The sequence below is a fragment of the Cherax quadricarinatus genome, chromosome 18 (genome assembly GCF_038502225.1).
Source record: "Cherax quadricarinatus isolate ZL_2023a chromosome 18, ASM3850222v1, whole genome shotgun sequence".
Taxonomy (NCBI): Eukaryota; Metazoa; Arthropoda; class Malacostraca; order Decapoda; family Parastacidae; genus Cherax; species Cherax quadricarinatus.
The window spans coordinates 1,726,045-1,752,194 of record NC_091309.1 but is presented as its reverse complement, the minus strand read 5'-3'; the positions used below and the strand labels follow the sequence as shown (position 1 = coordinate 1,752,194).

Here is a 26,150-nt window from a genome sequence, read left to right as displayed (position 1 = left end):
GGCCTCATGTATTAATACTAATAAACCTAGCCTCTAACATTACTAGGCCTTGTCTCTTTATAGTATTAACCCTGTTCTCTGATATTACTAGATCTTTTTTCCTAACAATATTTAATCCATCGTTTAAAATTACCAGATCCTGTCTCTAAACAATATTAAATCCACCCTCTAACATTATTAGGCCCTGTTACTAGATCCTGTCTTTTTTAACATTACTCAATCTTATCATTTAGAGATTAACCCATCTAACTATTAACCCTTTCAGGGTCCGTGCTGTTGATCTACGGCTTTACATTGAGGGTCCAAACCGTAGACCTATGCCATGAGCTCAGCTCACTCTGATGAGCTGTGAGCAGTAAATTTGGGCCTAGATATGAGAGAATACATCTATGTGGTACGTGTGCACCACATAAAACAAATCCTGCAGCACACAGTGCATAATGAGAAAGAAAACTGAGACCGTAATTTTCGACTAAAACAGCGACGTTGTAGTGTTTTTTATGTTTTTTATAATTGCATTTGCGATTTCTTGGTCCCATTTGATAGAAAGGAAGAAATATTACAGAAATAGAGATGATTTTGATTAGTTTTATTACTGAAAATGGCTTGAAACTGAGCTCAAATCAGCAGAAATGTTAAATTTTTGTGATGTTCAAGAGTAAACAAATGACCTCACACGTCTAATGCACGCCAGCTGGTGGGTCTAATATACGTTCACCAATGTGGTGATATTATTTATGCAATTATTACAATATTGCATAACAGTAAATCATTTATTGTTTGGTTTGAATAAAAATTCATTATGTGAATAAAAAATAAAAATGGAATTCATTTGTAAACCCTGAAAGCATAACTAATGAACAGAGGAAATGTTAGTTTAGTTCCAAGAATGCCTGTTTTGTTTATTCTGGACCCTATTTTGAAATTGGAATATTTTGAACTTTGCATTAAATTGACCAAATTACCAATTTCCGATCACTTTATTTTGTAGTTGAAACAGTTCACTTGGCGATTTCTTGTGCTTAATTGATAGAATAGAAGTAATACTAGTGAAATAGCTAAGAATTTGGTCAACTCTGATAATGTAATTGGTCTAAAATGGGAGTCAAAGTCGGCAAAATCACCGATGCGTAAATATCGCTGACACTTCAAAATTCACTAGAGCATAATTTCGTCAATTTTCCATCAATTTCATACTTTTTGTTTTATTACCTTTAGAAAATTATTCGCTACCATTTCATAAGAAAAAATAAAATTATTTTTTGAAAATTCTTGGACCCTGGTGCACACTCTGAAATTTGGCCTCTGGGCCCTGAAAGGGTTAAAGGATGGGTTTACTGTCAGAATCAAACAGTACTAGGTCTTGTCTTTGGCAGTATTAAGTCTCATTTGTAACATTACTACATCCCATCAAATCTCATTCTTAAATATTGGAAACTTCATTGATTAATTATATAAATTATTATTATTATTATTATTATTATTATTATTATTATTATATTATTATTATTATTATTATTATTTTTACATTATTATTATTATAATTATTTTTATATTATTATTATTATTATTATTATTATTATTATTATTATTATATTATAAAAAGAGAGCAATGAGAGAGTAGGTGAGATGTTATCAACAAATTTTGTTGAAAATAAGAAAAAGTTTTGGAGTGAGATTAATAAGTTGAGAAAGCCTAGGGAATGAATTGATTTGATAGTTAAAAATAGGAGAGGAGAGTTATTAACCCCTTCAGGGTCCAAGGCCAAAATCTGAAGTGGTGCTCCAGTGTCCAAGAAATTTTGAAAAAAAAAAAAAAAATTTTCTTACAGAATTAAAGAGCATATTTTTGTGAAGGTAATAAGACAAAAAAAAATTCTGATCAGTACTTACCGAGATACAGTGCCAAGAAGTTTGTCGAAAATGATGTGGTGGCGGCAACATCGACGAATTCCACATACGCGCATTACATTATTTTGCGGTTTTTGTTGTTTTTTCTTTTCTTTTCCAATTTTTTTCTATTCCTACTAACATTTGGGGCCTGAGAGACCAATACTGTATATAATGTATATCTATAAACTCACTGTATTGAACACAATAGCTGCACTAAAGTTATTATCATATTATTGTTTACCACTGTTGTTTATTACAATAAACATGCACAAATCTTGTATAATACTAATGTTCGATCATATATTTACATATTTACAATCACTGGACATGGTTTTAGAACTGCTGGAGCTTGTGGAACTCCTTGAAACAAGGCACCATGCACAGAGGCACCTTACATTCCTCACACATAAACCGAGTGTCTTTGCGTCTTTGTTGCCGTCTTTTTGTTTGTGCACAGACGATGCATCTCTTCTGAGCAAATTTCTTCTGAGTTGAAGGAAGTTGTATTATGAAATGATCACCTTCCCTCCTCAAACGCTTGGGTATATCCTGAGGAATTCAAGGACCGTGTTGTATAGCAGGTGTTGTTACCTGGTACTTCATTATGAGTTGTCTGACAACAGACAAACAAAATTCACCATATGGTGGTCTGTTGCCAGTCTTTATTTGGTACATATTATATGCATTGAGCATTGAAATGTCCATGAGATGGAAGAAAAGTTTCATGTACCACTTGTAACTCTTACGAACACAGTCAACAAAACCAATCTGCATGTCACATTTGTCAACCAAGCGCATGTTTTGTGTATAATCAATCACTGTCACTGGTTTTCGAATACGTTCATTAGTCACTCGATCAACTTTGCCACTGTCTTGCATTTCATTACGGTGAATGGTTGTCAACAATGTGACATCTCGTTTGTCATGCCACCGTAATGCCATGATGTCATTGGCAGTAAACACCTGCATGTCATCACCACGAGCACCTGCGTTGAGCCTGGGCATATGTTTACGATTAGAACGCACTGTGCCACACACATCTGTCTTGTTCACTCGCATGAAATCACTGAGTAATGGGCTTGTGTACCAGTTATCGGTATATAATGTATGGCCCTTACCAAGATAAGGTGCCATCATGTTTCTCACTACATCACCTGAGATACCCAATAACATCTTGGTATCTTTCAATGTTTTACTACCCGTGTATACAACAATATCCAACACCAGGCCACTGTCACAATCACAGAGTACAAACAGTTTTATACCAAAGCGTTTCCTCTTGCTCGGTATATACTGCTTGAATGACAGTCTACCTTTGAACAAAATCAAAGACTCATCAATTACAAGATTCTTGAATGGATAAAAGTATATGCTGAACTTTTGTTTGAGATACATGAAAACATTTCTAATCTTGTATAACCTGTCACTTCTGTCAGGCCTGGTTTTGTCAGAGAAGTGCAACATACGTAAGAGTAAGATAAACCTGTTCACTGGTATGATTTCACTGAAGACCGGGTAGAAATTAGCCGATCTGTGGACCAGTATGCTTTTATATTATGCTTATAGACGTGAGGCATAAGCATTATTGTTGCAAAAAGCAAATACATTTCTGCAACAGTCGTCTCTTTCCACCTGTGTAGTCTTGACTGTGGTGATAAGATCGTATTTGCCATGGTGTACTCAAAATACTTATTACTTTCCCTGACAATAATTTCCATCAATGGCTGGTCAAAGAATAATTCAATGAATTCCAGTTCATTGGCCGTGGTTCCAAGGGGACAGGTAGGTAGAATTCCACTTTGAGAGTCATCAAAGTGGTGAGGCTTGGGAACAAAATTGGGATTTTGCTGCCAATCCCACATACGGTTTGCTGGTGGATACTGGACATCATAGGCTGGTTGTGCGGGTGGTTGTGGTTGTGGTGGGCTGGTGGCTGGCGCTCCGCTTTGTCCTTGAACTGACGAGTCAGCAGCGTGGGTCCCAGCGTGGCCTGGTGAGTCACGCATGGCGGTGCCACTACCATCACCACTAACACCATCCACTGATGCCTGTGGTCTATCCATGCCAAGTGTAGCCACATCATCCTCACTATCACTACCTAAAACTGGTGTTGGGCCACGGGATGTACTCCGGGATGTACTCCGTCCCCTGGGCACAGCATAGGGTACACTACCCGAGCGCATGCGGCGGCGAACATACCGACGCTTCACTGGTGAATATGATTCCTCACTATCACTACTCGAATGATCGTCGAGCGCAATAAAATCACAGTCCACATCACTATCATCATCATTACTGAAGTCAGAGGCCTGCCCACGCGAAAATATTAGTTTTCTCTTGCATTGAGGAACAACCGACCGTGAGTCACGAGTGCCCACACCAGAGGTAGAAGGTTGAGGATCGTCAGGGTTTTCTGCACTATTATCGATATCCTGGTCATTCTTTTCGGTCACTAACTGATCAAAGCCGTAGAATTCGTCTTCATTTCCACTTCCATCAGTGTCAGAACTATCAGATAGGAAGAGGAGAGTCCCAATTTTCCGGGGAGTGAGAGTTGACTTGTGACGAGGCATGGTGAACAAGGGTAACTGAGCCGGCGTTCCCACAATGCTATGCGGGCGCCTAGATTTTTTGTTTATGGCACACACCCACCACGCAGACCTGATTTCTCACATGTAGGCCTATGAGCGTTTTCGCGCTAAATTTGATGGCGCTAGAATTTTGGCGTAGATCTACGGTTTGGGCACTCAACGTAAAGCCGTTGATCTACGGGATGGACCCTGAAAGGGTTAAATGGACAGTTAGAGATATTGGAAAGATGGAGGGAATATTTTGAGGAATTGTCAAATGTTGATAAAGATAGGGAAGCTGTGATTTTGTGTATAGGGCAAAAAACAATAACACCTTTCAGGAGTGAGGAAGAACCAGTTGTGAGTGTGGGGGAGGTACATGAGGCAGTGGGTAGAATGAAAGGGGGTAAAGCAGCCGGGATTGATGGGATAAAGATAGAAATGTTAACCCTTTGACTGTTTCAGGGCCCTCTCTGAAACTGTCATTCTATGTCGCCAAATATTCGAAAAAAAAATTATTTTTTCTTATGAAAATGTTAGGAATATTTTTACTAGTGTTTTAAGCCTAAAAAAAATTTTTGCCATCAGTACTTACCGAGATATAGAGCCGCAAAGTTTGCAGAAATTGACGTGCGTATGGCAACAGCGGCGACTGCCGCCCACCCGGTATTCTTTTATTTACTCTAATTCAAAGGTTTCTTGCATTTTTCAATATTTTTCTTTTCCAGGTAACTTATGTGGCCTGTGAGACCAATGTAAGGTGCATTGTTCAAATATACACTCATTATTTACAACACAATAACAGAACAAACTTTATCACTATTAGTTTGTGTATACACTTTGTTTACACAAACAAACAATACAAAACAATGTTTATTACTATTGTTCCATAATATATATACATATGTACAGTCACTAACCACGTTCCTAGAACTGCTGCAGCTTGTGGAACTCTTTGAAACATGGGTATATGCAGAGGGGCACTTCACACTCCTCACACATAAAACGAGTGTCTCTGCGTGTTTGTGGGCGTTTTGTGGTATGCATACATACATAACACCTCTTCTGAGCATTTTTCTTGGCAGTAGTAGGAGGCAGTTGTATGGGGTAGTGATCACCAGGCCTCATACGAGATGACGTCTGTGGGCGCTGGTCTATTGCAGGAGTTGCTCCTTTGTACTTTGCAATTATTTGTCTGATTACTGACAGGCAAAATTCACCATATTTTGGTGTTTTGTTGGTCTTCAACTTGTATATGTTATAAGCATTTAGCATAGAGATATCAACAAGATGGAAAAAAAGTTTGATATACCACTTATAACTCTTGCGTACACAGTCTGCAAACCCAATCTGCATGTCACATTTGTCCACTAAGCGCATATTGAGGTTGTAGTCCATGACAGCTGCAGGCTTTAGAATGGGTTCATTGGTCTCTCTGTTGTCCCTGCCACTGGGTACCATTTCGTTTGTGTGAACTGATGTCAACAATGTGACATCACGTTTGTCATGCCACCGAAATGCCATGATGTCATTGGCAGCAAAGGCTTGCACCTCACCTCTGCGAGTGCCAGCGTCGAACCTTGGCATATGTTTGTGATTACCACGCACTGTGCCACACACGTCTGTCAAGTTCACTCGCAAGAAATCACTGAGTAAGGGGCTTGTGTACCAGTTATCAGTAAATAACATATGCCCCTTACCAAGATATGGTTCCATCATTGTTCGAACCACATCACCAGAGATACCCAATAACTTCATGGTATCTCTCAAAGTATTACTGCCAGTGTACACAATAATATCTAAAACAAGACCACTTCTGCAATCACACAGTACAAATAGCTTTATACCAAAGCGTTTCCTCTTGCTTGGTATATATTGCTTGAATGAGAGTCTTCCTTTGAATAAAATCAAGGACTCATCAATAACAAGCTTCCTGAAGGGATAAAAATACATGCAGCACTTTTGTTTCAGGTACATAAACATATTTCTTATCTTATATAACCTGTCGCTTCTGTCAGGCCTGGTTTTGTCTGAAAAGTGTAACATACGCAACAGTATCAGGAAACGATTGACACCTATAATGTCACTAAAACCTGGAGTTGAAATCAGGCGATCTGTTGTCCAGTATGTGGTGACAGTGTGCTTATACACATGTGGCATAAGCATTATTGTGGCAAAAAACAGGTACATCTCTGCCACAGTTGTCTCCTTCCACTTGTGTAGCCATGATTTTGGTGAGAGAATTGTATTTGCCATGGTGTATTCACAGTATGTGTTGGTTTCCCTGACAATGATGTCCATCAGGGGTTCATCGAAGAATAACTCAAAGCAGTCCAGTTCACTGGCATTGTTCCCAAGTGGACAAGATGGCTTTATTCCACTTTGTGTTTCATCAAAGTCATGGGGACTGGGAACAAACTCGTCACCGTCCTGCCAATCCCAGATGCGGTCTGCTGGTGGGGTCTGGATATTGTACCGTGGTTGTGGCTGTGGTTGTGGCTGTGCAGGTTGTGGTGGTGCAGGTTGTGGCAGTGTGGGGTAGGGTGAGGCTGGTTGTTCTGCTGAGTCAGCCGTGTGGCTAGTAGCGTGGCCCGGTGATGGTGCCACATGGGCCGTGCCACCCTCACTATCACCACCACTGCCTCCTCCCTCACTGTCACCATTCATACCCATCGTTACAATATCGTCATCTTCACTATCAGGTCGTGGTGTTGGGCCACGGGATGTGCTCCCAGAGTTTCTCCTTCCCCTTGGAACAACATATGAAACACTACCAGACCGCATGCTACGTCGTACATACTGGCGCTTCACTGGGGAATATTCACTCTCACTGTCACTAGAACTGCTTTCAATGACCTTGAAATCACTATCACTATCACTATCACTATCACTGCTATCATCAGGGTGTTGTACACGACCAAATAGTTTCCTCTTTCGTCCTGGTACAGGCGAACGTGAACGTGAACAAGCCGGCACAGCACCAGAGGTCGAAGGTTGTGGGTCATCTGGGTTTTCGTCACTATTTACGTTATCCTGGGCACTTTTTTCTGTAACACTCACTTGAAAACCCTTGAATTCACTGTCACTGACACTTTCATCGCTGTTAGAGCTATCACTTGGGAACAAAAGACCTCCAATCCGCCGAGGAGTGAGGAACTTCTTACCGAGAGGCATGGTGAAAATGGACTGACAACATGGCGTTCCCACAATGCACCGCTAGGTCCCAGATTTTTTTCACAGGGTGCACACCGACCACTGAGACCCATTCTCTCCCGTGTAGGCCTATCAGGCCTTTGGCGCTCGATTTGAAGCCGCTAGAATTTGTGCGTATAAATACGTCAGAAACATTGGCTCGTAAGACGTATTTATACGTCGGAAACAGTCAAAGGGTTAAAAGCAGGTGGGGATATAGTTTTGGAATGGTTAGTGTTTTTATTTAATAAATGTATGGAAGGAGGTAAGGTACCTAGGGACTGGCAGAGAGAATGCATAGTTCCTTTGTATAAAGGTAAAGGGGACAAAAGGAGTGTAAAAATTATAGGAAAATAAATCTGTTGAGTATACCTCGTAAAGTGTATGGTAGTTATTATTGAAAGAATTAAGAGTAAGACGGAGAGCAGGATAACAGATGAACAAGAAGGATTTAGGAATGGTAGGGGGTGTGTAGACCAAGTGTTTACAGTGAAACATATAGGTGAACAGTATTTAGATAAGGGTAAAGAGGTTTTTGTGGCATTTATTGATTTGGAAAAGGCGTATGATCTGGTGGATGGGGGGCAATGTGGCAGATGATGCAGGAGGTAGGTTATTGAAAGCAGTGAATAGTTTTTACGAGGGTAGTGAGGCTCAGGTTAGAGTATGTAGGAGAGAAGGAGATTATTTCCCAGTAAAAGTAGACTTTAGACAGGGATGTGTGATGTCACCATGGTTGTTCAGTGTATTTATACATGGAGTTGTAAGAGAAGCGAATGCTCAGGTGTTGGCAAGAGGTGTGGGGTTAAAAGATAAAGAATCTAAAACACAGTGAGAGCTATCACAGTTGCTATTTGCTGATGACACTGTGCTTTTTGGAGATTCTGAAGAGAGGTTGCATAGGTTGGTGGATAAGTTTGGTAGGGTATGTAAAAGATGGAAATTAAAAGTGAATATAGTAAAGAGTAAGGTGATGAGGATAACAAAAAAATTAGGTAACAAAGATTGGATATCAGATTGGAGGGAGAGTGTATGGAGGAGGTGAATGTTTCAGATATTTGGGAGTGGATGTGTCAACAGATGGGTCTGTGAAAGAATTGACGAGGGGAAAAATGTGAGTGGTTCGCTGAGCAGTCTGTCTTGACAAAGAACTTTATCCATGGAAACCAAGTGGGGAATGTAAGAGAGTATAGTTATACCAACGCTCATATATGGGTATGAAGCATGGGTGGAGAATGTTGCAACAAGGAGAAGGCTGGAGGCAGTGGAGATGTCATGTTTGAGGGTAATGTGTGGTGTGAATATAATGCAGAGAATCCGTAGTTTGGAGATTAGGTGGAGATGCGGGATTACCAAAAGTATTATCCAGAGGGCTGAGAAGGGGTTGTTGAGGTGGATCGAACATTCAAAGAGGATGAAACAAGACAGAATGACTTCAAGAGTGCATAAATCTGTAGTGGAGGGAAGGCTGGGTAGGGGTCAGCCTAGGAAAGGTTGGAGGGAGGGGGTAAAGGAGGTTTTGTGTGCGAGGGGCTTGGACTTCCAGCAAGTATGTGTGAGGATGTTAGATAGGAGCAAATGGTTTTTAGGGCTTGACTTGCTGTTGGAGTGTGAGCAAGGTAACATTTATGAATGGATTCAGGGAAACTGGCAGGCCGGACTTGAGTTCTGGAGATGGGAAGTACAGTGCCTGCACTCAGAAGGAGGGGGGTGTTGATGTTGCAGTTTTATAACTGTAATGTAAGCACACCTCTGGCAAGACAGTGATGGAGTGAATGATGAAAGTTTTTCTTTTTTGGGCCACCCTGCCTTGCTTGGAAATGGCTGATGTGTTAATAAAAAAAAATTATTATTTTTTATTAACACATCAGCTGTTTCCCACCAAGGCAGGATGGACCAAAAAAGAAAAACTTCCATCATCATTCACTCCACCACTGTTTTGCCAGAGGCATACTTACACTACAGTTATAAAAGTGCAACAATAACACTCCTTCTTCAGAGTGCCGGCACTGTACTTCCCATCTCCAGGACTATGATGATGATGACGACGACGACGACTCAGTATTCGAACTTAATCCATTCCACAAGGCTGTTCGAATAGTGAGTTGTACAAATATTGATTCCGTTTTTTCCCATAAGAAATAATGTAAATTAGATTAATTCATACCAGATCCCCAAAATTAACAACAATAAATTTTAAGTGAAAATATTGCTTATTTAAACACGTATAATAATATTTGCAATCGTAAAATCATACACAAAACTATTAAACAATAAATACATGAAATAAATGAAACTTTAACTGTGTATTACATTTACTGAGGAGTGCGGATGGTCTAAGAGGAAGGTGGAGAGATCTTATTGGTTGGAAAGGTTGTCACCTTCCATAAAAAAATCAGGTAACTGCCTATCTGGTGTTTTTTTCTCTTTTCTGTCTCTGTGCAGTAGCACTTGAAGATGATGAGGATTCACTAGTACATATTTGTTTTTTTTTCTTTGCTGAAGAAACGTCTGATGTCTGCTTTTGACAGCCTATCAAAATTTTTTCTAAAGCGGTCAACAGCATTGTTGTTGAACAGGTTGATGCTCCTTCACCTACCATCCGACTTACGACCTGCTTGACATACGACCACTCAACTTACAACCACATTTTTTATGCCAAATTTCTCGGAAATAAACAACTGTTTGTGTTGTACACAGTGTTTATCCTAAACCTTATGGTATAAAATACAGTACTAACAGCATAAAAAGTAAAATAAAAACTGAAATGCCAAAATAAAACAATAAAATAAAATCATTACAAAAGTGTAATGCTTATATTCAGTAGTAAGGTTCGACTAACATCCATTTTGACTTACGACCGGTTGGTCGGAGCCAAGCTTGGTCGTAAGTCGGATGGTGCCTGTATTCACATTAGTAAGGTTAAGATACCATTTTTCCACCAGGCTCTGTGTTTGAGGCTGTTGGTAACACAGTTCCTTAACCCTTAAACTGTCCACACGTAGATATACGTTCACATGCGGTGGGCTCCAAACGTAGATCAACGTTTTATTTTTTATTCCTTCAAATTTGGTGCGATAGGCCTGAGTCGCCTAGACATGAAAGAATGGGTCTGTGCACTCTGCGCACTATGAAAAAAATCGGGGACTACTTAGTACCTTGTAGGAGCACCAGTTTAACTTAGCGCCAGCTAGAGCAAATAGCGTGGCAAGCAGCAGTGATTCACTGATGTCATGTCATATTAAAACTTACATTTTAAGAGGAAAGTAAAAATAGGTTAGATAAATGCATGAGTGGGTGTGGGCGGGTGTGAGTTGGACCTGACTAGCTTGTGCTATAGGGTCAGATGTCGTGCTCCTTCTTTCAGTGGATGTGACCTGACTAGGTGGGTCATTGGTCTAAGCTGGGGGTGACATAGACCTGCCTTGCATGGGCCAGTAGGCCTGCTGCAGTGTTCCTTCTTTCTTATGTTCTTATGTATTCGGCTTGCTAGCTGGCTGGCTTTGGCTGTCTCTGTCTGTATCTGTCTATATCTCTGTCTGTCTATATCTCTATTTATTTATTTATTTATTTATGTATTTAGTAATTTGAGCATACATACAGAGGTACAAAAAAAATACAGGTAAGAGCAGCATGCCAAAGCCACTTGTATGCATAGCATTACGGGCTTGCTTAAAATTAACTTAAGATTAACTAAGCAATGATGTAATCAGTGATAAAACATTATTGTAAACAGATAACAATAAAGCACAAATGAGTATTACAAAGACAGGTCATATGGTTGCATACATTGCTGTACATTCAGTAGAATGGAGTATTCTGTTAGGTAGTGTATTTAAAAAATAACAAAGTTAGATTGGGTCTTAGGTTTAACATTAATGTGATATAATTGTGAGAAACATTTAAGATATACAATTTATAAGGTTCAGTTATTCAGTATTTATTTGGTTTTGGGTGAGTAAGTGATCTTTGAGAAGAGACTTGAATTTACAAACAGGTAGTGTTTCTTTTATATTTACAGGTAATGAATTCCAGATTTTAGGGCCTTTTATGTGCATTGAGTTTTTGCATAGCGTGAGATGGACACGAGGAACATCAAAGAGTGATCTGTGCCTTGTGTTATGGTCATGTGTTCTGTTGAGGTTGGCAAGATGTTTGAGGGGAGGGTTAATATCAGAGTTAAGTGTTCTATGTATGTAATAGGTGCAGTAATAAGTATGGATGTTTTGTATGGTGAGTAGGTTTAGTGTTTTGAATATTGGTGGAGTGTGCTGCCTGTAGTGGGAATTTGTTATTATTCTGACTGCAGCCTTTTGTTGGGTAATTAGTGGTCTGAGATGGTTAATTGTTGTTGAGCCCCATGCACAAATTCCATAGGTGAGATAGGGGTAAATAAGAGAGTGATATAGGGCCAGGAGGGCTGACTGTGGAACATAGTACCGTATCGTCGATAGTATGCCTACGGTCTTGGAAATTTTCTTAGAAATTTGTTGTATATGTGTATGAAATTTGAGTCTATTATCAAGGTGGATTCCTAAGAATTTTCCCTCTGTTAGCTTTGTGATAGGTGATCCGTTTATCATTATGTTAAGAGGGACATCTGTAGCTCTGTTACCAAACTGAATGAAGTAGGTTTTGTCAGTGTTTAGTGTAAGTTTGTTAGTCCTCATCCAGGTAGATATTTTCTGTAATTCGGTATTTACAGTATTGGCTAGCGTGACTGGGCTCGGGTGAGAGAAGACGTATGTAGTGTCATCTGCAAATAGTGTGGGTTTGAGTAATTGCGAAGCATTTGGTAGGTCATTTATGTATAGGAGAAAGAGAAGAGGGCCAAGGACACTTCCCTGTGGGACACCAACTGTAATTGGTTGTGCGGAAGAGTTTACCCCATTTGAGTACACATATTGGCTTCTGTTGCTGAGGTTTGACTTGAGGTAGTTGAGGGAGTGCCCTCTTATACCATAGTGTGACAATTTTATGTGGAGCAAGTCAACTGTATCAAAAGCTTTACGTAAGTCAATGAAGATCCCCAGTGGGACTTCTTTTTTCTCTATTGCAGTGTATATATATGTTCTAGCATGTGTATAATAGCATCATTAGTATTTTTATTAGGCCTGAATCCAAATTGGCAGGGGTTGAGTATGTTTTGCGAGATGAGGTAGGAGTAGATTCGTTCATGAATTAATTTTTCGATGATTTTTGAGAGAGGGTGTAAGTTGGATATTGGCCTATAGTTATTCAACTCTGTTTGGTCTCCTCCTTTATGGATCGGGGTGACCCTTGCTATTTTGAGAACTGTAGGGAAGGTGGAGGATTCAATGGATTTGTTAAAGATTGTTGCAATGATTGGTGATAGCACTTGTGACACTTTTTTGTATATAAAGGGTGGTAAGGTATTTAAATCTCCTGCCTTGTTTTTTAGTGCATTGATAATAAGGGAGACTTTGTATAGGTTAGTTGGAGCTAGGAACAGTGTGTTCGGGTAGTTGCCAGTGAGGTAGTCATTTGGTGGGGTATCTGAGCTTGGGATTTTATTGGCAAGGTTTTGTCCTATAGTGGAGAAGAAATCATTGAGTCTGTTTGCTGTTTCTGTTGGTGGGAGTTGGGGTTCATCTGATTTTGCTAATTTTATTTCGCTATTTCGTGATATCTTTTTTGTTCCTAGAATTTCTGATAGGGTTTTCCAGGTCTTTTTTATATCACCTCATAAATTGGATAATCTGTTCTCATAATACAATTTTTTTGCCCTTCTTATCAGGCTGGTTAGGATTGACAAGTAACGTTTTGTTTGGTCTCTGGTTATGTGACCCATTCTGTACTGTTTTTCATATCAAATTCAAATTCAAAGTTTATTCTCTATAAGGATTACAATGCTGAGTTTACAGAATTTGGTTATTGTGTGGTTTACATGTAGTAAAATAATAATTACAGAGTGTACCACTAGAACACCTAGCATGGCTAGGCATTTCGGGCAGACTTAAATTAAATCTTAAGTTTAAAATATTACAAAATTATGAGGTAAGTTGGTATTATGGCTAAGTGACTAAATACTAGTTTGTGAGTTTAGCAATGTGAATGCTTTTGTTTTGGCACTATACATAGTTTCAGTATTGGAGTATCACAGGCCAACTTATGACTAGTTAAGATTCATTATTTTGAGATTGAGATTGATATTTCTGTTTATGGTCAAATGGGTGAGTGAGTGTAAGTGTTAACTACCAGGTGGTATTCGTGTAATTAGTTGACAGGGTGTATCAGGGAGATAAGATGTTTTCTGATGGTAGTTTTGAAGGCGATGAATGTGTCTGCAGTTTTAGAATTTTCAGGTAGGGTGTTCCGGATTTTAGGGCCTTTGACATACATTGAATTTTTGTAAAGGTTTAGTCGGACACGGGGAATGTATTAGAGATGTTTGTGTCTGGTGTTGTGCCTGTTGGTTCTGTATAGGTGTTTTGTATTTATGGATTTGAGAATGCTGGGTGTTAGCCAGGGACTGTTCAGTCTCTTAGCTGTCATCTGTTTAGTTTTTTTAGGGCAGTGCTTGTTATAGAGGTATTGGGTCTTTTTTAGAAAATTATTAATACATTCATCAATATCTGTATAGATTTCTAGCTCAGTGTGCCAGTCAATGTTTGTTGCTGCTGTTGTGAAGTTATTAATGGCTGCCTCATTGTGAAGTCTGAAGGTGACTTTAGTAGTGTCTTGGGGTAATTTACCAAGAGTTGTTATGAGGAAAGTAGGGTAGTGGTCTGTGGTATTATCTGTAATTATGCCTGATTTTAAAGGGGATATGGTGTTGGTCCAGATGTGGTCAAGTAGGGAAACACTAGTCTCTGTAACTCTTGTAGGTTTTGTTACTGTTGGTAACAACATGCAGTTACTCATTGTGTTTGTGAATTCAGTAACGTGTGGGTCCTGGTCTTGTAGGAGATTTATATTGAAGTCACCTGAGAGTAGTAAGTGATCTTTGTTCATGCGTGCATCAGTTATCATACTTCCTAGGTTTTGACTAAATTGGCTAATGTTTGACTGTGGAACTCTGTAGATGTTTATCAATGTGAGAGGTTTTTGTAGGTATTTGGATTTGAATTTAGCTATTATATATTCCCCATGTTCATCCCTTGTGCAAGTATTAGTGATACATTCTAGTTGGTCTGAGTAGTATATAGCTGTGCCACCCCCTTGTTGGTCTGGCCTACAGTTGTGTATGGCTGTGTAACCAGGAATGGCATAGACATCTGTAGTATCAGGCTTTAGCCAGGTTTCAGTTAGTGTAATGATGGACATATTGGCATGCAAGGAATTTAGTAATGCTATGAGGTCATCGTAATGCTTGCTTAAAGATCTGATATTGTAGTTAAAGACAGTTATGTTGTTGTTGGCTCTGAGGAGTGCCTTTTATTGTTCTGCTGTGTAGTAATTACAGTAACTGTTTGATTCATTTAAGTCATTAAATAAGAGGTTGGTATCAGGATCAATGCTTGTAATCATAAGATTTGTAGTGAATCTATAGTTAGAATTAAGTATAAAACAAAGTAAATAGTCTATAGCTAAAAAACAGCACCTGAATTATTTAACAAATGTAAAAATAATGAGCTAAGATAGTTTTTTTTTTTTTAAAGCTAAAATAAAGGAGACAATATAAAAGAGACTAAAATAATTTGTGGTGAACAAATAATGGAGCTTGGGAATATGATAGTAGGTAGTACTTTAAGGTAATTCTTTAAAGTTAGAATTAGGGAAGACAATATAAAAGGGACTAATATAAGTTGTGGTGAACAATAAAGTGGTAATCAAATAAATGAGCTTTGGAATATAATGGCAAAATAATGAACTTACTACAATTTAGCACCTTGATTATTTTAACAATTTTGAATATATCAACTAGGGTAGTTATATAAAGCTAAAATAAAGGAGAAAATATATAAGGGACTAAAAATTAAGTAATGGTAAACAAAGTTAAATGGACAGATAGTCACTATGAAATAATATTGGTTTAGGAGTAAGATCTGATTTGTAATATTAAATAAGTTGAGCAGTTTATATCACCGTCTATTTGTATCTCTGTCTATATCTCTGTCTCTCACATGTACTCATAAGTACAGTTACTATACATAATGTAAATTACCTAGGATAACCCAAAAATTCCAGGCCAAGTGCTATACAGTGTTTGTAGATATAAGACATAAATAAACATGACACAAATAATAGCAGTGTCACTTGCTCAGCAATCAGAGAGCAGCCCATACACCACAAACCAACAGGTTCACTAGCCGCTCCCTGAGACAGAGACAAGCCGATGGAAAGACAGACAGACACAGGCAGACAGAAAGATAAGCAGAGCTAGACAGACAGATGAGCAGAGCTAGGCAGACAGACAGATAGATGTGCAGATAGACAGATAGGCAGACAGTCAGGCAGACAGATAGACTGACAGACAGACATACAGAGACATGTTTGTGTGCAAGAGTAAAAACATATAAAGGCAAGGTTCCCCCCTCCAGCAGTGCACATTCATCAAATGTCACTTTGTTATCTGACTTTGTCATAACACCATTATTCAAGGAGTTCATATTATACTCCAGGCACACACAGAAGACAGAAAGACAGATAAGCTGAACTGGACAGACAGATAAGCAGAGCTAGGCAGACAGACAGATAGACAGATAGATGTACAGATAGACAGACAGATAGATGTATAGATAAACAGACGTATAGACAGGCAGATAGACAGACAGGCAGACTGATAGACAGACATACAAAGACGTGTTTGTGTGCAAGAGTAAAAACATATAAAGGCAAGGTTCCCTCCAGCAGGGCACATTCATCAAGTGTCACTTATCTGGCCCTTGTCATAACACCATTCAAGGAGTTTCATACTCCAGCATGTCTAAAACATTGCTGGGACCTATAAATACTTTGTATATATTTCTAGACAATAATAAATGACCAGGGCAGTTGAAAATGTTCACCTGTCAGTGTGATTGTTACATTTTGAGTACTATTTCAGTACATAATATTAGTGTCAGAACAAAGATTGGCTATGAAATCACAAGAACTATTATAAATTGTAATTATCAGAACATAGAAATTATATAAATTAAAATAAAAACGAGAAAAAAAAGGTAAATCGGAAACACTTCTGCAAGCGACAGGACTGGATGTTGCCGTCAGGTGAGCATCCAGAGACAACTTCATGGTCTTATATCTCGGTAAGTACTGGTTCTAATTTTTTTTTTTTTTGACCTTATACCACACAGAAAATTGCCCTCTTTAATTTAAAAACAAAAAACAATTTTTTTATTTTTCAAAATATTCGGAGTGCCATGCAGGTGAACCTTAATCTATGTTTGGATAGTTTAAGGGTTAATTTATGCAGTGGAAATGTTACCTTTTATTTCCTTTTTATTTTTCAATGTGGATGATATGGTGAATTTCTCCATACCATATTGTGTGGTCAGGTCCGACACACATGTTCCACTTTCCCACTTTGCCATGAGTTCTTTTTTCACTTTAATTGTTGTTCTCAATGTTTTTCGTTTAGGTTTGTTTGGATCACTACTTTTTGGGGGGCCATGATTACTTATTTTCAATGAAAATATTTAAAAAAACCACAGAATAACAATGAAATACCAAAAAGTTCATGGAGCTTGTACGAACAATGCTTAACAAACGAAAGCTGATGAGAAACTGAGCTTGTGATGCTTTGTTTTCATTGGACTTTGTCCAGATGGACCATTTTGTTGAAGTTGAATATCAGGGCAACTTCCGAATGCTGAGTCAAGATTTCTCAAAAAAGTTGGGTGAATATCTAATTGTATGAATATAGGGACATACAAATATTGAGGTTCCACTGTATTATTATTAGATAGATAAGATAAAATTTATTTCTTTGTAAAGGTTACAATGTGTAATTGCAATTTTGATTTGCTAAGTACAAAGATAGCCATTATCATGCCAGGGCATTTTGGGGCATTTTTACTAATTGCTAACCTCATTTTCCCCCAAATATTACCAAACATGTCTCCGGCAGAATCACTGCACTGAACTCTATATCAGCACTGCCATACACTATATATGTACAGCCTCTCCTCACTTAACGACGGAGTTCCGTTCCTAAGACCATGTTGATAAACAGATTTGTCGCTAAGCAAGGAACATACGTACTATAATGGTAGTGGGATTGTGTCAACCATCTTTGATATTGTTTTAATGTCACCTTTGCACCATTTATAACATTTTTATTATATTTTTAAATGTTGATACAGTAGTGTACTGTATACAGGTCCTCCATCACAAATCCGGCATCATTGGGACCTGTAGTGTACCGGATTACTGAGTTTCCCGGATTTCAGAGTGGTTAGGTTAGAATACACTTAATAAAATTAACCAACTTGACTTACACAGTTCATTGAACATCGGCAAAAATCGAATATTTCCGCTACTTTGAGCTCAATTTCAAGGTACTTTTCGTCATGAAAGCAATCAAAATCATGTTTATTTCTGTAATATATCTTTCATTCTATCAAATGAGTCCAAAAAAACGAGAATACAACCACAAAAACCATACGAAAATGTACTGCAAAGAGGCGGCTAATGGCCGAGAAGTTAACTCCCTTATATATCGTCCGTCTTTTTTATTTTTGTTGTATGTTAAGAAGCAGCTTTCCATCATACATTGCCCAAGTTTCAATGAGATAGCCTAACAAACAACCGAGAAAAAAAAAATATTTACCAAAAATCATATATGGCAAGCCCAAGCCAGGTACTGGAAATAAGTCACTTTGTCTGACTTTTCTGGGTTATCCCAGGTTCTCTATACATACACTGCTATGTATGATAATCTATGTAACTGTATTTGTGTATACCTGAATAAACTTACTTATTTACTTACTTCTAGTCTGCCGACTGAGTACAAGAAACCACCCAGTCACTTATTTCAGCTACCCAATAAAGTGGTCAGAAATTGGCAATTTGGCCGATTTCACACAAATTTCAACAGATGCCAATTTCAAAATAGGATCCAGAATAAACAATGCAGACATTCCTGGCACTAAAATAACATTTTTCTCTGTTCATTAGTCATGGCTACAGGCCCCTCTTATATTACTCTTGCTTACCATTTGGAATTTTTATTCACAAAAAAAACAGAAGATTTGCTGTTATGCAGACTACTGCATTATTGTAATAATTGTATAAATAATGTCAACCCATTCTTGACTGCGTACTGGACTGGCAGGCGGACAGGTATTGGACGGTGACGTCATTTGTTTACTCTTGAGCTTCGCTAAAGAATAGAACATTTTCGCTACTGTGAGCGCAATTTCAAGGTACTTTTTGTCATGAAAGCAATCAAATTCATATCTATTTCTGTAATATATCTTTCATTCTATCAAATGAGATCGAAAAAATGAGAATACATGTGTATAACCATAAAAGCCATACAAAAATATACCGCTAAGCAGCTGCTAATGGCTGAGAAGTGAACTCCGCTATTTATGGTCTGATTTCTTTCATTTTTGGTGTACGTGAAGAAGTATCTTTCCGTCATACATTGCCCAAGTTTGAATAAGATAACCCTACAAACAACTGAGAAAATAATAATAATAATAATAATAATAATAATTATATCTTTATTTACTACACGTACATGTACAAGGTATACAGGCCTAGCTGACATCAGTGACATACTATTGTATAGAAAGCCGCTTGTTATGCAGAGTATTTCAAGAAAATTAGGTCAGTGTCCCAGGATAACGCCCACACCAGTCGACTAACACCCAGGTACTCATTTACTGATGGGTAAACATATACAACAGGTGTAAAGAAACACACCTAATGTTTCTACCCTGGCTGGGAATCGAATATTTACCAAAAATCATATATGGCTAACCCAAGCCAGGTACTAAAAATAAGCCATGTTGACTTTTTTTGGGTTATCCTAGGCTCTCTACACATATACTGCTATGTGTGGTAATGTATAGAGAGAAAATAACTTTTTTGTTTCATATTTATGGTGAGGTACGAGTGTATATCACAGTTAGCCCTGTGCTATACTCCGTTTTCTCTAATATAAGCCCCCAAGACAGGGATAGGAGAATGGTATTTGTATACCATATCCTCTTCATACCTCCGTCGAACTGCTCGGTATTATGCCAAATATTATTTATTCTGGAGTATTTAACATGTTTTATGTTATTTATATTGTTTCTTATGTCATATTAGATCAATTGTGATAGGCAAATAAGCTATAGTGTTGATATTAGCATAATAATAAAGCATATTCTCCTGCTTCATGAGACTGAGTTCATGACAATCGACAGTGGCTTCAAAGCCACCTTATCTTTAATGGATAATGTACTGTGTAGGTGCTTTACATAATGAGAAGCATTTCTTTTATTCATTGGAACCATGGCTAGGGCTAAAAGTAAGCAGGCTAAAACATTATATGGAGAAAAAGAAATTGGAATGACTTATGCAGCAAGTAGCGCCACCAAACAGTACCAGCAGGTTGGTGTGGTGACCCTGGATATTTGAAATTATGCTAGCCAATATTAGTGCCGAATAACTGAAGGAACCGAATAACTGATTGCCGGATTTGTGATGGCGGACCTGTACTGTAATAAACAGAATAGAGGAAAGCAGCTCTAATATACATTATTTAGGTATGCATACTGGTCAGAGAGCCTGTCGTAAGTCCTAGTCATTGGTAAACGAGTACAGTGGTGCCTCGTTTTTCGTAATTAATCCTTTCCTGGAGCCGTTACTATAAACGAAATTTACGATTTACGAATCAATTTTCCCCATAAGAAATAATGTAAATACAATTAATCCGTTCCTGACACCCAGAAGTATTAAAACAAAAAATTTTTAACATGAAATATACATGTAGTACATAAACAATACAATGGGAAATGATGAATGAAACATTAACAGCATAACACTTACCTTTATTGGAGATTCTTCTTAGTGTATGGGAGACTGGAGGAGGAGAGAGAGTGGATTGTTTATAGTTTGGAAGGGGAATCCCCTTCCATCAACACCTCAGGTACCATTTGCTTTTCTGGGGTTGCTTCTCTTCTCTGTTTCTTAATGCCACTAGGACCACCTTAAGAGTCACTGGAGTCCTGTCTCACAAAATAACTGTGGAGAGAGCTCTGTTTCTGGCGTCTCTTTAACACTTCCCTAAAATGGCCCAAGACTTTGTCACTGTACATGTTGCCAACCTGGCTTGCAACAACCTTGTTAGGGTGATGTTTCTCCATAAAGCTTTCCATCTTACCCCACATAGTAAAAATCTCTTTAATTTCTGAAGAAGGCACCTTCTTCCATCTCTCTTCCTCCTCCTCTGCAGCAAGATTCTGAGCTGCGATGTGTTGCTCTTCCTGCTGAAGCTCTTGCAGCTCCTCAGTGGTGAGCTCTTCATTGTGGTCTTCCACCAATTCTTCCACATCCTCCAAACTCACATCCAACCCCATGGAACTCCCCGGTGCCACAATTGATTTTACAACAGGCATAGGCTCATTAGGGTCAGTCCCAAATCCTTCAAAATCCCTCTTGTCCACACAATCTGGCCACAATTTTCTCCAGGCAGAGTTTAAAGCCCTGGTAGTCACTCCCTCCCAAGCCATACCTATAAGGGTTATGCAGTGGAGGATGCTGAAGTGTTCTCTCCAAAATTCCCTTAGGGTCAAGTGAGTGTCTGTGGTCACAGTCAAGCACCTGTGAAACATTGCTTTTGTGTAGAGTTTTTTAAAGTTTGCAATAACCTGCTGGTCCATGGGTTGGAGGAGAGGAGTGGTATTCGGGGGCAAGAACTTTACTGTGATGAACCCAACCTCCTCGAAAATTAGGTCATCCAAGTTTGGAGGATGAGCAGGTGCACTGTCCATTACTAGCAGGCACTTGAGATCCAATTTCTTTTCAAGGAGATACTCCTTCACACTAGGGCCAAACACTTCATTGAACCACTCGACGAAAATTTCCCTCGTGACCCATGCCTTACTATTAGATTTCCAAAACACACACAATTTACTCTTCATAACATTGTTTTTCCTGAACACTCTGGGATTTTCAGAATGGTACACTAGTAATGGCTTCACTTTGAAATCCCCACTAGCATTAGCACAGAAAATTAGTGTCAGCCTGTCTTTCATAGGCTTGTGTCCTGGCATTGCCTTTTCCTCTTGTGTAATGAAGGTCCTCTTTGGCATTTTCTTCCAAAAGAGGCCTGTTTCGTCACAATTGAACACTTGTTCAGGTTTCAGTCCTTCAGCCTCTATGTACTCCTGGAATTCATGCACATATTTTTCAGCCACCTTGTGGTCCGAACTGGCAGCCTCACCATGCCTTACCACACTGTGTATGCCAGTACAGTTCTTAAATCTCTCAAACCAGCCTTTGCTGGCCTTAAATTCACTCACTTCACCACTATTTGCAGGCAATTTCTTTACCAAATCTTCATGCAACTGCCTAGCCTTTTCACAAATAATCAAAGTCATAAGAGTATCTCCTGCTAATTGTTTCTCATTTATCCACACCAATAATAACTTCTCAACCTCTTCCAGTACTGGTGATCTCATTTTTCTCAGCATAGTTACTCCCTTTGCAACAACAGCATCCTTTATTTCCTTTTTCTTGGCCACTATGGAACATAAGGTTGTGTAGGGTTTCTTATACATCCTGGACAGTTCGGCCACACTTGTACCACTTCCATATTGTTCAATGATGGTTTTCTTAAATTCAATCATATTTCTCACCTTCTTTACCACAGGCTTGGCACTAGGAGCTTTCTTTGGAGCCATGGTAGCTTATTTAGTACTTGCAAGCACTAAAATAAATGGAATATTATGAAATATTTCGCTGGAGCACATGAGGGGACCTTCGCTCACTGGTAAACAATGCCAGACTGGCTGCCGCCCCGGCTCGCGCAGTGGGTACGCGTCCTGGACGAACTACGACTCGCGAGTCAACCTATGAAAAGCGAGTCCATGTTTATACGAAAATACCCCTATGATTGGCGAATTTTACGATTGCCGGGAACTACGAAAACCGGGGGACCACTGTATGTCACTAAGTGAGGAGAGGCCGTACAGTGGAACCTCGGTATACGACCAGCTCTCTACTCTAACGAAGCTCAGCACTCGACCAAACAAATACAGTGGACCCCCGCATAACGGACGCCTTGCATAGCGGACAATCCGCATAGCGGACGCTTTGATCGCTAAAATTTTGCCCCGCATAGTGGACAAAAACCCGCTCAGCGGCCTTCGTCCGAGACGCGTCCAATGTGCGGCCTGAGCCACGCTCACATGTTCCGCGGGTGGCATTGTTTACCAGCCAGCCTCTGCGGTAACATCCAAGCATACAATCGGAACATTTTGTATTATTACAGTGTTTTTGGTGATTTTTTTCTGGAAAATAAGTGACCATGGGCCCCAAGAAAGCTTCTAGTGCCAACCCTACAGCAATAAGGGTGAGAATTACTATGGAGATGAAGAAAAAGATCATTGATAAGTATGAAAGTGGAGTGCGTGTCTCCGAGCTGGCCAGGTTGTATAATAAACCCCAATCAACCATCGCTACTATTGGTGGTACAGCTGCTGCTGCTGCTGTATCACCGTCAGCTGCTGCTGCACTGTCAGCTGCTGCTGCTGTACCACCGTCAGCTGCTCCTGCTGCTGTAGTACCATCTGCTGCTGCTGTAGCATCATCTGCTGCTGCTGTAGCATCGTCTGTTGCTGCTGTTCCACCGTCAGCTGCTGCTGCTGCTGTAGCATCGTCTGCTGCTGCTGCTGCTGTAGCATCGTCTGCTGCTGCTGTAACATCGTCAGTTGCTGCTGTAGCATCGTCTGCTGCTGCTGTAGCATCGTCTGCTGCTGCTGTAGCATCGTCTGTTGCTGCTGTAGCATCGTCTGCTGCTGCTGCTGCTGTAGCATCGTCTGCTGCTGCTGCTGCTGTAGCATCGTCTGCTGCTGCTGTAACATCGTCAGTTGCTGCTGTAGCATCGTCTGCTGCTGCTGTAGCATCGTCTGTTGCTGCTGTAGCATCGTCTGCTGCTGCTGCTGCTGTAGCATCGTCTGCTGCTGCTGTAACATCGTCAGCTGCTGCTGCTGCTGCTGTAGCACCGTTGTTGGTGTGGCTTATTGAGAATACCAAGAAACAATTAACCCCAGAGGATTTGCCACCCAGGATAGCCCAAAAAAGTCAGTGTCATCGAAGACTGTCTAACTTTTTTCCATTGGGGTCCTTAATCTTGTCTCCCAGGATGCAACCCACACCAGTCGACTAACACCCAGGTGAACAGGGAAAATGCCTGGAACTAGTGCTCATATTGGTGAATTTAGAGCCAGCAAAGGTTGGTTTGAGAGATTTAAGAATCGTAGTGACATACACAGTGTGATAAGGCCTGTTCTGGAAGAAAATACCAAACAGGACCTACAGTACTCAGGAGGAAAAGGCACTCCCAGGACACAGTGTCTCATCAGTCATTGCTGCATCTTCAATAAAGGTAAGTGTCATTTATTCTTCATTTAGTAGAGTAGTACATGCACAATATATATTGTGCATGTACTACTCTACTATTGTGCATGTATCCTTCTCTTTGTGTGTAGGAAAATGTATATTTCATGTGGTAAAAATTTTTTTTTCAAACTTTTGGGTGTCTTGCACGGATTAATTTGATTTCCATTATTTCTTATGGGGAAAATTCATTCGCATAACGAACATTTCGCATAACAGCCAGCCCTCTTGCACGGATTAAGGTCGCTATGCGGGGGTCCACTGTACAGCCTGCAAGAACTTCGCTGTAAACTATTTTGTGTTACTTCGCCCCCATGGGGCCCATGGTGGCTATGACGTTTAGTGATAATAGCCAACCAAACAGAAAATTAATTAGGAAGAATTTGTTCGATTCTCAAATGGAGTGGCACTCGAACAGCCTTCTGGAATGAATTAAGGTTGCATACCGAGGTTCCACTGTATATACATATTGGAAAATATTTTTTTCTTATCCATTGTTATCTATTTGTAGCCACAGGAACAGAGTTATATTCATGGTGTCCCATATTCAGTAACTCATATAATTTTTTTTTTTAATTTCTAATGGTTATAGAAGTTAATGCTAAATCCTTTAATTGATTCCATTGTTCCAGCACATTGAAAAAATTCTACAGTGGGTCTGAAATGCCAGTCTAGAATATGCTACATCTATTTCCTTCTTGATATCTACCCCTTAGCCCTGGAATGTCTTACATTTCCTGTTATGCCCAGTTCATCCTCCTTAACATCTGCTTTTCTATCATTGCTCTGTTGCAGTGTGAAGGTGCCAGCTGAGACATGGGCAGCTGTCCAGCTTCAGTTGTCAACAGCTACCCCTACCTTCCCATGTGAACTTCCTCCTCAAGAACAAGTGCATGCACAACTTAAAACCCCTCCCTGCCTTCCTATGTAGACTTCCTCCTCAAGGAGAGATGTGTGCATAATCTCTTTCTTCCTGTTTGCATCACCCACTGTGGGATATGAGCTGATCTCATAATGTACAACTACATCAGGATCCTGGTGTATAGAGGAGAGAAATTTTGGGAGATGCTAAGCGAGTGATCAGGGAATTTTGAACCAAGTGAGGATAATTGTGGTGGGCAACCTAAATGCTAAAGTGGGAGAAACTGTTGTATAGGGCATAGTGGGTAAGTTTGGGGTGCCAGGGGTAAGTGATAATGGGGGCCTTTAATTGAACTTTGTATAGAAAGAGGCTTGGTAATAGGTAATACATATTTTAAGAAAAATGTAATGACAGCAATTTGTTTTTAGAGGGGGCAACAGATATATATCAGATCATTATTTAATTGTAGCTACAGTGAGAGTAAGAGGTAGATAGTAGAATGTCATCAGCAAGTGAGAGAAATGAAAGTTTATAAATTAGCCTTTACAGTGGCCATCACAACAAACTATGTCAATGATGCCAGTGTCCCCTAATGTAGATCTGCGCCTAAATTCTAGCTGCTGCAAACTTGGTGGGAGAGTCCTGGTAGGCCTACATATGAGAAACCAAGTGAGTGTATATGATCAGTGTGCACAATAAGCAAACATGTTCCATAACAATGACCCAAGCATGCTTCCCTGTGGAACACTTGCCCCAATGAGTGTGTCTTGCTGATTCTGTCCCATTGAGAACTACACTTAGAGATCTACCTTGAAAGTAATCACTGAGGAGACATAGTGTAGAGCCTGCAATTCCCAGTGCTTGCAGTTTTGCCTAGAATCCCTTATGCCATACTCGGTCGAAAGCACCAGCAATGTCCAGTGCTACTACACAGTAGGTGACACCAGTCACTGGTGCCACCTAGTGGAGAGGTTGAACAGCAGATCAGCAGCATAATAACCTTTTCTAAAGTCATATTGACGGTCACAAAGAAGTGAGTGGTAGTCAAAAAACTCTGTCATTTGCCATGAGATTATTGTCTCAAGGATCTTGCCAGTGATTGACTGGAGTGA

General features: G+C 39.6%; 1 protein-coding gene across 15 annotated transcripts in view; it reads left to right on the top strand.

Moving 5' to 3' along the window:
- The window catches only part of AMPdeam (AMP deaminase), a 231,436-nt gene that overhangs the window by 82,631 nt on the left and 122,655 nt on the right, over nucleotides 1-26,150 (top strand). The gene's annotated exons all lie outside the window — the stretch shown is intronic.